The sequence below is a fragment of the Panthera tigris genome, chromosome D4 (genome assembly GCF_018350195.1).
Source record: "Panthera tigris isolate Pti1 chromosome D4, P.tigris_Pti1_mat1.1, whole genome shotgun sequence".
NCBI lineage: Eukaryota > Metazoa > Chordata > Mammalia > Carnivora > Felidae > Panthera > Panthera tigris.
Genome location: NC_056672.1, coordinates 36,617,360 through 36,631,072, shown reverse-complemented (window position 1 = coordinate 36,631,072; position 13,713 = coordinate 36,617,360). Strand labels below are relative to the sequence as shown.

Genomic DNA, 13,713 nt, shown 5'->3' with positions numbered 1-13,713 from the left:
TTCTAAGAATTTGCCTTTGAAAGAAACATTTTTAACCACCAAGTTACTGGTATATTTGGACAAACCACTGGACTCTCCTTTGCAGGCAGACTGCTTATGACAGGCAGTCAAAGAAGGACTGAGAGTGAAGGGAAAGACAAAGGACAGTGGGGAGAAAGACATATATATATATATATATATATATACACACACACACACACATATATACACATATATATGTGTATATATATATATATATACACACACAGAGAAGAGAAATATATATTATATATAATATTTTTAAAATATAAAATATATTTATATATTATATTTATATTATATAGAATATATTATCATAAATATATATAATATAAAAATATATATAATATAATATATAATATATATTTTAAAAATATATTATATTATATTATATTATATTATATTATATTATATTATATTATATTATTATATAAAAATATAATATTTTTTTTTAGTTTAGAGCATACTTCTCACTGTGGGATTTTTTGTCCTCAAAAGTTTGGTGATTTTTAGATGGGTGCTTGATGTCAGATTGAGTTTGTTCACCAGAGTCTCTACTGTTGCCTGGCTCCCATGATCCTCAAGGAAGGAGAGATATGCCATCCAGCATAGTGCCATCTTGGTGTGGGGAATATCTGCTTTTCCTGGGGGTCAGTAATTGCAGGTCTAGTAAGCCTCTGGTCCCTGGTTCTGGAGTTAGTATTTTCTGCTTTAGCCTCTAGCAAAAGCTGCTGCCTACACAAAATCACTGACTGTAGCTCCTCCATTGTTACCTTAGTATGTAATCCTGGGTGCTAAGTCACCTAGAGTGCTTCCACCTTCTTAGCAGTCTTCTCCTGAATGGTGTTTGAAGTTATGGTTTCCTCCAGTTGTGTGTTCTATAAGTCATCTCAGTTTGCCTACTTTCTTTCTATCATGGTTAATTTTATGTGTCTGCCTGACAAGACTATGGGGTCCCCAGATATTTGGTCAAAGCTAACTCTGGGTGTTTCTGTTAGGGTGCTTTTGGATGAGTTTAATGCTAAAATGGATAGAGAGTAAAGCTGATTTCCCTCTCAAATGTAGGTTGACCCCACCTTAGCAGCTGAGGATCAGAAAGAAAAATAAGAGGAAACTTCTTATGCTTGACTGCTTTCCTGTTGGGATATCAAATGTTTTCCTACCTTTAGACTGAACTGAAGCATTGGTTTATCCTGGGTCTCAACCTTCTGGCTTTCAGACTGAAATTATACCACTGGCTGTCCTGGATTTCCAGCTTGTCAACTGTGGATCAAGGAACTGGCAACCTCCATGATCTCATTAGACAATCCTAACTCATTCACATTCACACACACACACACACACACACACACACACACACCACATCCTGATCCTGCTGGTTCTCTTTCTTTGAAGAACCTTGACTAAATACACTATCTAATAAGAACTCCTCAAATTGTCTTTGTTAGTAAGGGCATGGATACTTTTTTCTAAAATGATTACAAATTGCCTCATTTGTTTTCCTCGAATTTTTTTTTTTAACGTTTATTTATTTTTGAGACAGAGAGAGACAGAGCATGAACTGGGGAGGGTCAGAGAGAGAGAGAGAGGGAGACACAGAATCCGAAACAGGCTCCAGGGCCCCAGCTGTCAGCACAGAGCCTGACGCGGGGTTTGAACTCACGAACTGTGAGATCATGACCTGAGCTGAAGTCAGATGCTTAACCGACTGAGCCACCCAGGCGCCCCTCATTTGCTTTTCTCTAAAACATGCCTGATTCTCTTTCTCTTTTCTTTTTCTTTTAAAAATACTATTTTAAGTATCATGAATTTGGAATAAGAAAGTAAATTAGTATGTTTATCTTATCTTTTAAATTTTTTAAAAATATTTTATTTATTTTTAAGACAGAGAGAGACAGAGCATGAGTGGGGATGGGGCAGAGAGAGAGGGAGACACAGAATCTGAAGCAGGCTCCAGGCTCTGACATATCAGCACAGAAATCATGACCTGAGCCGAAGTCAGACCTTAACCAACTGAGCCACCCGGGTGCCCGTATGTTTATCCTATCTCTCTCTCTAGCTCTCTCTCTAGCTCTACCATGTTGTTGCAAATGGCAAGATTTCATTCTTTTTTACAACTGAATAATATTCCATTTATATACCACATCTTTTTTATCTATTTATCTATTGATGGACTTGAGCTGCTTCCATAATTTAGCTATTGTAAATAATATTGTCATACACATAAGGGCACGTGTATCCCTTTGAATTCGAGTTTTTATATTTTTTGGTTAATATTCAGTAAAACGGGGCACCTGGGTAGCTCAGTCAGTTAAGCGTCCAACAACAGCTCAGGTCCTGATCTTGCAGATTATGAGTTCAAGCCTGGCATTGGGCTCTGTACTAACAGCTTAGAGGCTGGAGCCTACTTCGGATCTGTGTCTCCCTCTATCTCCGTCCCGCCCCCCCCCCTCTCTCTCTCTCTCTCTGTCTCTCTCTTTCTCTCTCTCAAAAATAAACAAACATTAAAAGATAATAAATACTTGGTAATGCAATCCCTGGGTTGTAGGGTGCTTCTATTTTTAATTTTAAGGAACATCCATACTGTTTTCCAGAGTGGCTGCACCAGTTTGCATTCCCACCAACAGTGCAAGAGGGTTTCTTTTTCTCCACATCCTTATCAACACTTGTTTCTTGTGTTTTTGACTTTAGACATACTGATTGGTGTGAGGTGATTCTCATTGTGGTTTTGGTTTGCATTGCCCTGATGATGAGTGATGTGAAGCATTTTTTCATGTGTCTGTTGGTCATCCGGATGTCTTTTTTGGAGAAATGGCTATCATGACTTCTGCCCATTTTTTAATTGGATTTGTTTTTAGATTATTGAGTTGTATCAGTTTTTTTTTAATATATATTTTGGATACTAACCCTTTATCAGATATGTCATTTGCAAATATCTTCTCTCATTCAGTAGGTTGTCTTTCAGTTTTGTTGATTGTTTCCTTCACTGTGTAGATTTTTATGTTAACGTAGTTCCAATAATTTAATTTTGTTTTTATTTTCCTGGCTTCAGGAGACGTATCTAGAAAAATGTTACTATGGGCAATATCAGAGATATTATTGCCTCTTCTCTCTTCAGGGATTTTTATGGTTCCAGATCTCACACTCAGGTCTTTAATCCTTTTTGAGCTTATTTTTGTGTATGATTAAAGAAAGTGGTCCAGTTACATTCTTTTGCATGTGGCTCTCTAGTTTTCCCAAAAGTATTTGTTGAAGACACTGTTTTTGGCTATTGGATATTCATTCCTCTTTTGTTAAAGGTTAATTGGCCATATAATTGTGGGTTCATTTCTGAGATTTCTATTCTCTAACATTGATCTATGTATCTAATTTTATGCCGGTGCCATATTGGTGTAATCACTACCACTTGAAAATATAACTTGAAATCTGGATTTGTAATACCTTTAGTTTAGTTTTTCTTTTTCAAAGTTGCTTTGTCTATTCAGGGTCTTTGTAGTTCCACATATATTTTAGTATTTTTATTCTAGTTCTATGAACTAGACATTCTAAAAATATTTGTTCTTCCAACCCATGAAGGTGGAATGTCTTTCCATTTCTTTGCATTGTGTTCAATTTCCTTCATCAGTGTTTTCTACGTTTCAGAGTATAGATCTTTCATCTATTTGGTTAAGTTTATTCCTAGATATTTTATTGTTTGCAGTGCAATTGCAAATAGGATTATTTTCATAATTTCACTTTCTGCTACTTCATTATTAATGGATAGGAGTACAACAGATTTCTGTAAATTGATTTTACATCCTGCAAGTTTACTGAATTCACTTATCAGTTCTATTAGTTTTTTGGTGGAGTCTTTAGAGTTTTCTATACATAGTTTGTCATTTGAAAATAGTGGCATTTTTACTTCTTCCTTACAAATTTGGATGCTTTTATTATTATTATTATTATTATTATTTTTTTTTTTTTTTTTTTTTTGTCTAATTGCTGTGGCTAGAACTTCCAGTACCTATAGAATAAAATTGATGAGAGTGGACATTCTTTTCTTTAGACCTTAGGGAAAAAGCTGTCAGTGTTTCCTTATGCAGTGTTATGTTTACTGTGGAGTTTTAATATACAGACTTCATTAAATTGAGGTATGGTTTCTGTAGCCCTACTTCACAGAGGGTTTTTATTGTGAATGGATGTTGTATTTTGTCAAATACTTTTTCTGCATCTATGGAAATGATCCTAAAGTTCTTATCATTTCTCTTATTGATGTGATGTATCCTGTTGATTGATTTGTGACTATTGAATCATGCTTGAAACCAGGAATAAATCTCACTTGATCATGGTGAATGATTTTTTTTAATGTATTGTTGGATTTGGTTAGCTAGTGTTTTGTTGAGGAGTTTTTGCGTTTATGTTCATCAGGGATATTGATCTATAGTTCACTTTTTTAGTGGAGTCTTTACTGACTTGGGTATCAGGGTAATGCTGCCATAATAGAAAGAATTTGGAGATTTTCCTTCCTTTTCTATGTTTTGGAATAGTTTGAGAATGTAGACATTAACTTTTCTTTAAATTTTTGGCAGAAGTCAACTGTGAAACCATATGACCTGGACATTTGTTTTGTTGTGAGTTTTTTGATTACCTATTCAATTTCTTGTCTAGTTATCAGTCTTTTCAAGCCTCTTATTTCTTCCTGTTTCAGTTTTTGTTGCTTATATGTTTCTAGAAATTGTCCATTCATTCTAGGTTTTCCAGTTTGTTGGCATACAGTATTCATAATATTCTTGTATAATCATTTGCATTTCTGTGGTATTGGTTGTTATTTCTCCTCTCCCATTTGTGATTTTAGTTGTTTCCTTTCTCTTTTTTTCTTTCTACATCTGGCTAGAGGTTTTTCAATTATCTGGATTCTTTTTTTTTTTTTAAAGAACCAGGTCCTGGTTGTATTGATCTGTTCTACTGTAATTTTTTGTTTTTGTTTTTATTAGTTTGTTTTAGTTTCTTTATCATTTATCTCTGCTCTAATCTTTATTATTTCCTTCCTTCTGCTTTTTTTATGTTTTGTTCATTGTTCTTTCTCTAACTCCTTTAGGTGTAAGGTTAGTTTGTTTATTTGAGATTTTTCTTGCTTCTTGAGATAGGTCTTTGTTGCTATAAATTCCCCACTTAGAACCATTTGTATGCATCCCAAAGATTTTGGATCATTGTGTTTTTATTTTCATTTGGTTTCATGTAATTTTTAATTCTTTTTCTTTTCTTTATTGACCCATGAATTGTTTAATAGAATGTTTTTAAACTCCATATATTTGTGGTCTCACCATATTATTTTTATGGCTGGCACCTAGTTTCATAGCATTGTGGTCAGAAAAGATGCATAGTATGACTTTGACCTTGAATTTACAGAAGCTTGTTTTATGACCTAATGTATTTTAATTTCTGGAAAGTACTTTGTGTGTACCTGAAAATAATGTGTACTCTGCTGTTTTAGGATGGAACGATCTGAATATATCTGTTAATTACATCTGGTCGAGTGTGTTATTCAAAGCCACTGTTTCCTTTTTGATTTTCTGTTTGGATAATTTGCCCATTGATATAAGTGGGGTATTAAAGTCCTCTACACTTTGTATCACTATCATTATTTTCTTATGTTTTTTAAATGTATATTTATTTATTTTGGAAGAGAGCGAGAGAGAGAGGTGGGGGCGGGGATACACGGAGAAAGACAATCCCAAGCAGGCCTTGCGCTGTGCTGTAAGCACAGGGCCCAACATGGGGCTTGATCTCACCAACTATGAGATCATGACCTGAGCCAAAATCAAGTGTTGAAAGCTTAACCTACTGAGTCTCCCAGGTGCCCCTCTTTTATGTTTATTATTAACTGTTTTATGTATTTGGGTTCTATCATGTTTGGTGCATAAATATTTACAATTGTTATGTCATCTTTCTTTGTTTTTAAATGTTTATTTAATTTTGAGACGAGAGAAAGTGCAAGTTGGGGATGGGGTTGCAGAGAGAGATGGAGACACAGAATTCAAAGCAGGCTTCAGGCTCCAAGCTGTCAGCATAGAACCTGACACGGGGCTCAACTCACAAATCACAAGATCATGATCTGAGCCTAAATCAGACGCTTAACTGACTGAGGTATCCAGGTTAACTGACTTAGGAGAAACCCTCTCCTGTTTCTTTTTTAAAGTTTATTTCTTTATTTTTGAGAGAGAGTGAGGGAAAGAGAGAATCCCAAGCAGGCTCTGCAGTATCGACACAGAGCCTGACACAGGGCTCAATCTCACAAACTGTGAGACTGTGACCTGAGCCAAAATAAAGAGTTTGAGGCTTAACAGACTGAGCCACCCAGGCATCCCAATCGTTATATCCTCTTGTCCAATTGTCTCTTTTATTATTATACAGTTTATTTCGTTGTCTCTTGCTACAGTCTTTGTTTTAAAGTTAATTTTCTACTATGAGTATTGCCAACCTGGCTTTCTTTTGACACCCATTTGCATGATGAATGTTTCTCCATCTACCCACTTTCTATCTGCAGGTTTTTTTCAGTTTGAAATGAGTCTCATTAGGCAGCATAGAGATGGGTCTTGTTTTTTACCCACTTTGTCACCCTAGGTTTTTTTTATTTGAGCCTATACTCCATGTACATTGATAGATATATATTTATTCACACTTTGGTACTTGTTTTGTGGTTGTTTGTATAGATTTCCTCTGATCCTTTCTTCTCTTTGCCTCTTACATGGTTTGTTGTTACAGAATATATATTTGGTTCCCTTTCTTTTTATTCTTTGCATATCTATGACTGGTTTTTGACTTGTGGGTACCATTAGGTTTAGATTTAACATCTTCTGCATATAGCAGTCTATATTAAGTCAATGGTCACTTAAGTTTAAACCCATTCTTTACTCTTCTGTCTCCTCCATGTTTTTGGTATTATGGCGTCATATTTTTCTCCTTTTGTTTTATGAATCCCTTGACTGATTTTTACAGAAATATTTATATTTACTGATTTTGTGTTTTTTACTTGTTATAGTCTCACTTTTGGTCTTAATTTCTACTCAATGAGTCCCCTTTAATATTTCTTGTAGGGCTGGTTTAGTGGTCATGAATTCCTATAGTTTTTGTTTGTCTGAGAGACTATCTCTCCTTCTATTCTGAATGATAGCCTTGCTAGATACAATATTCTTGACTGCAGATCTTTGCCTCTCAGCACTTTGAATATACCATGCCACTCCCTTCAGGCCTGCAAAGTTTGTACTGAAACATCTGGTGATAGCATTATGGCATTCCCATGTATGTTACTGTCTTCTTTTCCCTTTCTGCTTTAACTTTTTTCACTACATTTTTCACTATAATTACTAAGTGTCTTGTTGTTGACCTCCCTGGGTTAAATTTGGCAGGGAGCGGGCGGGTAGTGGGATGTCTGTGTCTCTTGGATCTGGATATTTGTGTTTTTCCCCAGGTTAGGAGAGTTTTCAGCTGCTATTTCTTTAAATAAATTCTCTGTACCCTTATCTCTCTCTTCTTCTTCTGAGATCCCTATAATGTGGATGTTATTATGGGGTCATTGAGTTCTCTAAGACTATTCTCATTTTTCATAATTTTCTTCCTTTTCTTTGCTTACCTTGGTTACTTTCCATTGCTCTGTCTTCCAGGTTGCTAATTCATCCCTCTGCTTCATCTAGCCTGACATTCCATCAAGTGTGTTTTTAATTTCGTTTATCGTGTTCTTGATTTCTGATAGGTTCTTTTTAACTCTGTGTTAAAGGTCTCACTTATGTCCTCCACTCTTTTCTCCAGTCCAGTGAGTATTTTTATGATTATTATTTTAAATTTTATATCAGGCTTATTACTCATATTTGCTTCCTTTCATCTTTGCTATGGTTTGATCCTGTTCCTTCATTTGGGGGATGTCTCTCTGTCTCCTCATTTTGTCTCACTCTATGTGTCTATTTCCCTGTGTTAGAAATGCAAACTATTTATCTTGCTCTTAATGATAATAGTCTTATGAGGAAGAGGTCCTATAGTACCCTGCAGTGTAGTGTGCCCTGTTTCCCAGGGCTCAGCATTTCAGAGAGTGTCTCCCATGTATGTTGTGTGTGCTCTGCTATTGAGTCTCAGCTTGTTTTTTTCCTCAGTCCAGTTGTCTGCAGAGTGTCTCTTTGCCTATTGTGGGCAGGAAGGTGTGCAGTGTTCTGCTTATGAAACAAGAACTGCCCCCACTGCTGCCAGAACAGAGGTCCCCCATTTTATTTCTTACTTGTTTTCTTCTAACAATATTGTTGATCTTACTCTTGAATCATTAATATAGCACATATTTCAATTAAAATATTTCATATGTTATAACTATTTATGGCTAACATGTATAATTTTATTTGGTATGAAATTATGCATTCATCAGATATTATGCTAGTTGTAGAAGACACAAATATAACTCAGAAAAAACCTCCGACATCCTATTGGTCATTAACTAGATTTATTTCATATCCTGAGTTAAAATGTCTTAGATTTTAAATACATCCTACATATCTAATTCTATATCCCATCATGAGATGGAGACAATACTACCAGTTCACCTAAATACTTCAATTACCTCTTCAGCATACAGAAAGTTCTTAGTTTTAGCCAAGCAGGAATCATGTGACTAAGCCTTTCCATTGAAGGGGGTCTGAAAGTGTAAGGGTTAAATTGTAGTGTTAGGGCTAACCTGTAGCCTTGAGAAATAACAGCTTTGTTTTAACACTGTAGGTTAAGAGATAACAGCCTTATCCTATCAATCAAGGGAATAAAAGTTCAAGGAAAATCAACTGGATTAGTGTTTGATTGGATTGGGGCAAGGGCAAGTCTGAACTGTTTCCACCCCCATCTGGGAACTATTTCTTTGTTCTGTTCCCAGGTGATGATAAGACGATGTGGTCTGCTATAAAAACTCTGCACCCTGGGTGTTCGAGGCCAGCACTCTGATCAAGAGTGTCAGTCCCGATGGGTCGGCCTTCCCCCTCATTGCAATAAACTTTGTTGTGACTATCACTGGTGCCCCTAGCATTCTGTTTCAGGAGTCTTGTGGATGCAACAAAATAAATGTTTTCTATTTTAAGGCCTGACCCCTGAAACCTCTCCCATGATTCTCACAAACTGTTTTTGCCTTTGTCAGCCAGATAGATGGAGAGAGTGTGGTTGATAATTTTAAAATCCTAAGGGATGGTAGAATCCCTTTTAATAGTACTAGATCTTAAATGACTGTATGGAACACAGAGCACCTACTACCCTAAACCCAGTTCTCTGAATTTGATCCTGATCTGGAGAAAACCATACTGTTAAACCACTGAGATTTTTTTTGTGCTATATGATAAAAAAAGGAGGCATAATTACTACGAACAATGCAAACATTGGTATCAAAACTAAAGACTACAAATACCATTTACTTAGCAGGTTAATGGCAAGGCAATTTTCCCTAAAGGCAGGAATGTAATGTAATGGAAAAATATTTGTTAATTCTGTCTCTTGTTTAATGTTGTAGGTAGACCATATAATTACTAAATAGTCATCAGTTCTATTTAGGGGAAGTGGTAGAAAAGGATCCAAATATTAGCTTCTACCTACCATTAACTGCATTTTACAAAGTAATTCAAGAAAGAAATGTGTTTGGGGGAGAAGTAGCCAGAAGGAAGGGAATCAACAATGCCCAGAAATTACCACCTTGTAAGGATAGAGATCTTTTAAATCCCAAATAGTAGGTGGGATATGAGGAACTGAGAAATTCTTTAAGCCAGCAGAATGCATTAAGACCAGCCTTGGGGAAAGGGTAAAAATAAACCTTCCTTTTTAAACCTGATACCTCCAAAATAGCCACCATTAACTTGTAGAATGAGGGGAGACAGAAGAGAAAGATATGGAGAAGAGAATAAAAAATAAATAAATAAATAAATAGATAGATAGATAGATAAATAAATAAATAAATAAATAAATGAAATTTGTGAACTATGTTGATAGACCTAAGTACTGTGGTGGTAACTACCATGTGGTACTAACTGGTAGCAAATAGATGGGAAGCTAGTAAGTCGTTTTTTAGAGAATTATGTTGCTGAGAAAAGTATCAACCGACCCTAAAGAGTCGTAGTCCTCAAACTTTTATAAATATAATTACTTAATTTTTTCCCCTCTACAAATGTAGGAAAACTTCATGTTTCCTGATGCAAATAATTGTTTGTTGCCATGAACCATTTTTTTCTGATCTGACAGTATTTTCTCTTATAAAATAGTTTTTAATATGTTATATATATATATATATATACACACACACACATACATACATACATACATACATATGTATATGTATATATACACACACACACATACATATGTGTGTGTATATGTGTATATATATATATATATACACATACATACATATGTGTGTGTATATATATATATATGTGTGGGGAAATTATATATATTATATATTTTTTAAAATATAGAATGTATATACAATATATAATTACATATAGATATATATAGATATAAAAGAATGGATGGGGAAATAACTTTTCTCTTTTACTTATAGGTTTTAAGACCCAGAGGGATCACATCTGAACCAGATTCCATGTGGCAAGAATTCCAGAACACTTGGAGGTTCTGTATCTAGGTTGGACAGAGTGACCAAAATGGGATTTATCTTAGTCTGGCATGGGAAAGGAAATTGTTGTAGACTCTGAGTCTGGAGTTCTTTCTTGGCCACCAAGAAAGCAGGATGCAGGATTAAAAATGTGAGTAAGGGTCCTTGCTCCCTTCTTATTAGGATCAGAAGGCTTACAAACATGGTGATGGGTGTGCACAAAGAGACAATGAAATCATGAACATTCACTAGTGGGCATGAGGGAAAGATATGTGGTGTTACGGGTTTGGGTTCATACAAAACAAAATCTTGGCAGTGGGTGGAAGGTTTTTTCCAGCAAATGTGAGGCACCACATTTGTTTACCTAAACTGGTCTAGGGGACAAAAAAGATAGAGCATGCTCCTTTAGGGTCAAGAAGGCACCCTTCTTTTGCTAATTAACTCCCCTCTGGGCAACTTTGCCCCACACCTGGTCTATAGCCCTATTTACCTGTGTACTTAATTTGGTCATTCTTTTTGTGAAAGCAGCATTCTCCTATTGCATTAAGTTGGGGGACATATCCTCCCTGAATACCTAATATTGTTTACTTCACCCTGGATATTTGCATCCTCAGATTCCCTATATTTATACCTTTGTCTTATACTGGGACCTTTGCCCCACTTTACTTATTCTTATTTACCTAATCTTGTGTACCCAAACTTGGGTGTGTATATCCTATGGCTTTCTAATTCTTTATGCCTTTTTAACCAATTAGTGCAGGCTCAGGAAATTCCTAAGCTTATTCCCCACAGTAAATGTATTCTATGTGTGAGTCCGAGTAAGAAATGAATATTTGGTGAACAGAACACAGATATGCAAAAATGGTATGTACACATCAAACCATTTTTCTATTCCTAGGCAGTAACTATATTTCCAGGTTCTCGTTGCTTCTAGACAGAGTCAGAAAATTAATTAAACGAAATTTTATTTGACTATAGTTGGCACATAATGTTACATTAGATTCAGATGTGCAGCATAGTAATTTGACAAGTTTATACAATATGCTATGCTCATCACAATTGTAGCTACCATCTGTCACCATACAATGCTACTACAATATTATTGGCTATATTCCTTATGTTGTGTGTTTTAGTCCCACGACTTATCATTTCATAACTAGAAGCCCTGTATCTCCCACTCACCTTCACCCATTTTTCCCATCACCCCACATCCTCCCTTCTGGCAACCCTCAGTTTGTTCTCCATATTTACATGTTTGATTCTGCTTTTTGTTTGTTCATTTTCTTTACGATTCCACATATAAGTGAAATAATATGGTATTTGTCTTTCTCAGTCTGACTTATTTCACTTAGTATATCTTCTAGGATCATCCGTGTTGTCACAATGGCACAGTCTCTTCCCTTTTTATGGCTGTGTAATATTTCATTGTATGTATATATAGATATAGATATATAATATTTTTCTTATTCATTTATCTATTGGTATACACAGGTTGCTTCCATATCTTAGCTCTTGTAAATAATGCTACATTAAATAAAGGGGTGCACAGTGTATCTTTGAATTTGTGGTTTCATTTTCTTTGTGTAAATACCCAGTGGTGGAGTTACTGGATCATATGGTATTTCTGTCTTTAATTTTTTTAAAAACATAATGTTTTGATGATTACAGCTTTGTAATACAGCTTGAAGTCTGGGATTGTGATGCCTCCTGCTTTGACTTTCTTTTTCAAGATTGCTTTGGTTATTCGGGGTCTCTTCTGGTTCCATACAAATTTTAGGATTATTTGTTCTAGCTCTGTGAAGAATGCTGGTGTTATTTTGATAGGTATTGCATTGAATACGTAGATTGCTTTGGGTAGTATTAACATTTTAACAATATTTGTTCTTCCCATCCAGGAGCATAGAATATTTTTCCATTTTTTGTGTCTTCTTCAATTTCTTTCATAACTTTCTATAGTTTTCAGTTGATAGATTTTTCACCTCTTTGGTTAGACTTATTCCTAGGTATTTTATGGGTTTTGGTGCAATTGTAAATGGGATCGATTCCTTGATTTCTCTTTCTGTTGTTTCATTATTGGTGAATAGGAATCATCAAGACAGTATGGTACTGGCACAGCACAGACACTCAGATCAATGGACCAGAATAAAGAACCCAGAAATGGATCCACAAACATATGGCCAACTAATCTTTGACAAACCAGGAAAGAATATCCAAGGGAATAAAGACAGTCTCTTCAGCAAGTGATGCTAGGAAAACTGCACAGAGACATGCAGAAAAATGAACCTGAACCACTTTCTTACATCATCCAAAAAATAAGCTCAAAATGGAAGAAAGACCTAAATGTAATACAGAAAGCCATCAAAATCCTCAAGGAGAAAGCAGAACAAAACCTCTCTGACCTTGGCCACAGCAGCTTCTTGCTCATCATGTCTCCAGAGGAAAGGGAAACAAAAGCAAAAACGAACTATTGGGACCTCATCAAAATAAAAATCTTCTGCACAGCAAAGGAAACAATCAGCAAAATTAAAAGGCAACTGACAGAATGGGAGAAGATAAAGATATTTGCAAATGACATTTCAGATAAAGGGTTAGTATCCAAAAACCTATAAAGAACTTATCAAATTCAACACCCAAAAAACAAATAATCCAGTGAAGAAATGGGAAAAAGACATGAAGAGACACTTCTCCAAAGAAGACATCCAGATGACCAACTGATGCATGAAAAAGTGCTCAACATCCAGGACATACAAATCAAAACCACAATGAGATACCACCTCACACCAGTCAGATGGCCAACATTAACAACTGAGGCAACAATAGATGTTGGTGAGAATGCAGAGAAAGAGGATCTCTTTTGCATTGCTGGTGGGAATGCAAACTGGTGTAGTCACTATGGAAAACAGTATGGAGGTTCCTCAAAAAATTGAAAATAAGGGGCACCTGGGTGGTTCAGTTGGTTGAGCACCTGACTTCAGCTCAGGTCATGATCTCACAACTCATGAGTTTGAGCCCCGTGTCAGGCTCTGTGCTGACAGCTTGGAGCCTGGAGCCTGCTTCAGATTCTGTGTCTCCCTCTCTCTCTGCCCCTAACCCAC

At 35.8% G+C, this 13,713-nt stretch overlaps 1 long non-coding RNA gene across 1 annotated transcript in view; it reads left to right on the top strand.

Annotated features, from left to right (window-relative positions):
* Positions 1-10,677: 10,677 nt before the first annotated feature.
* LOC122233124 overlaps positions 10,678-13,713 on the top strand; it is an 83,216-nt gene continuing 80,180 nt past the window's right edge. Inside the window, exon 1 of the long non-coding RNA XR_006210598.1 lies at positions 10,678-10,769. This is a non-coding gene — a long non-coding RNA (uncharacterized LOC122233124). The remainder of the gene's footprint in view (positions 10,770-13,713) is intronic.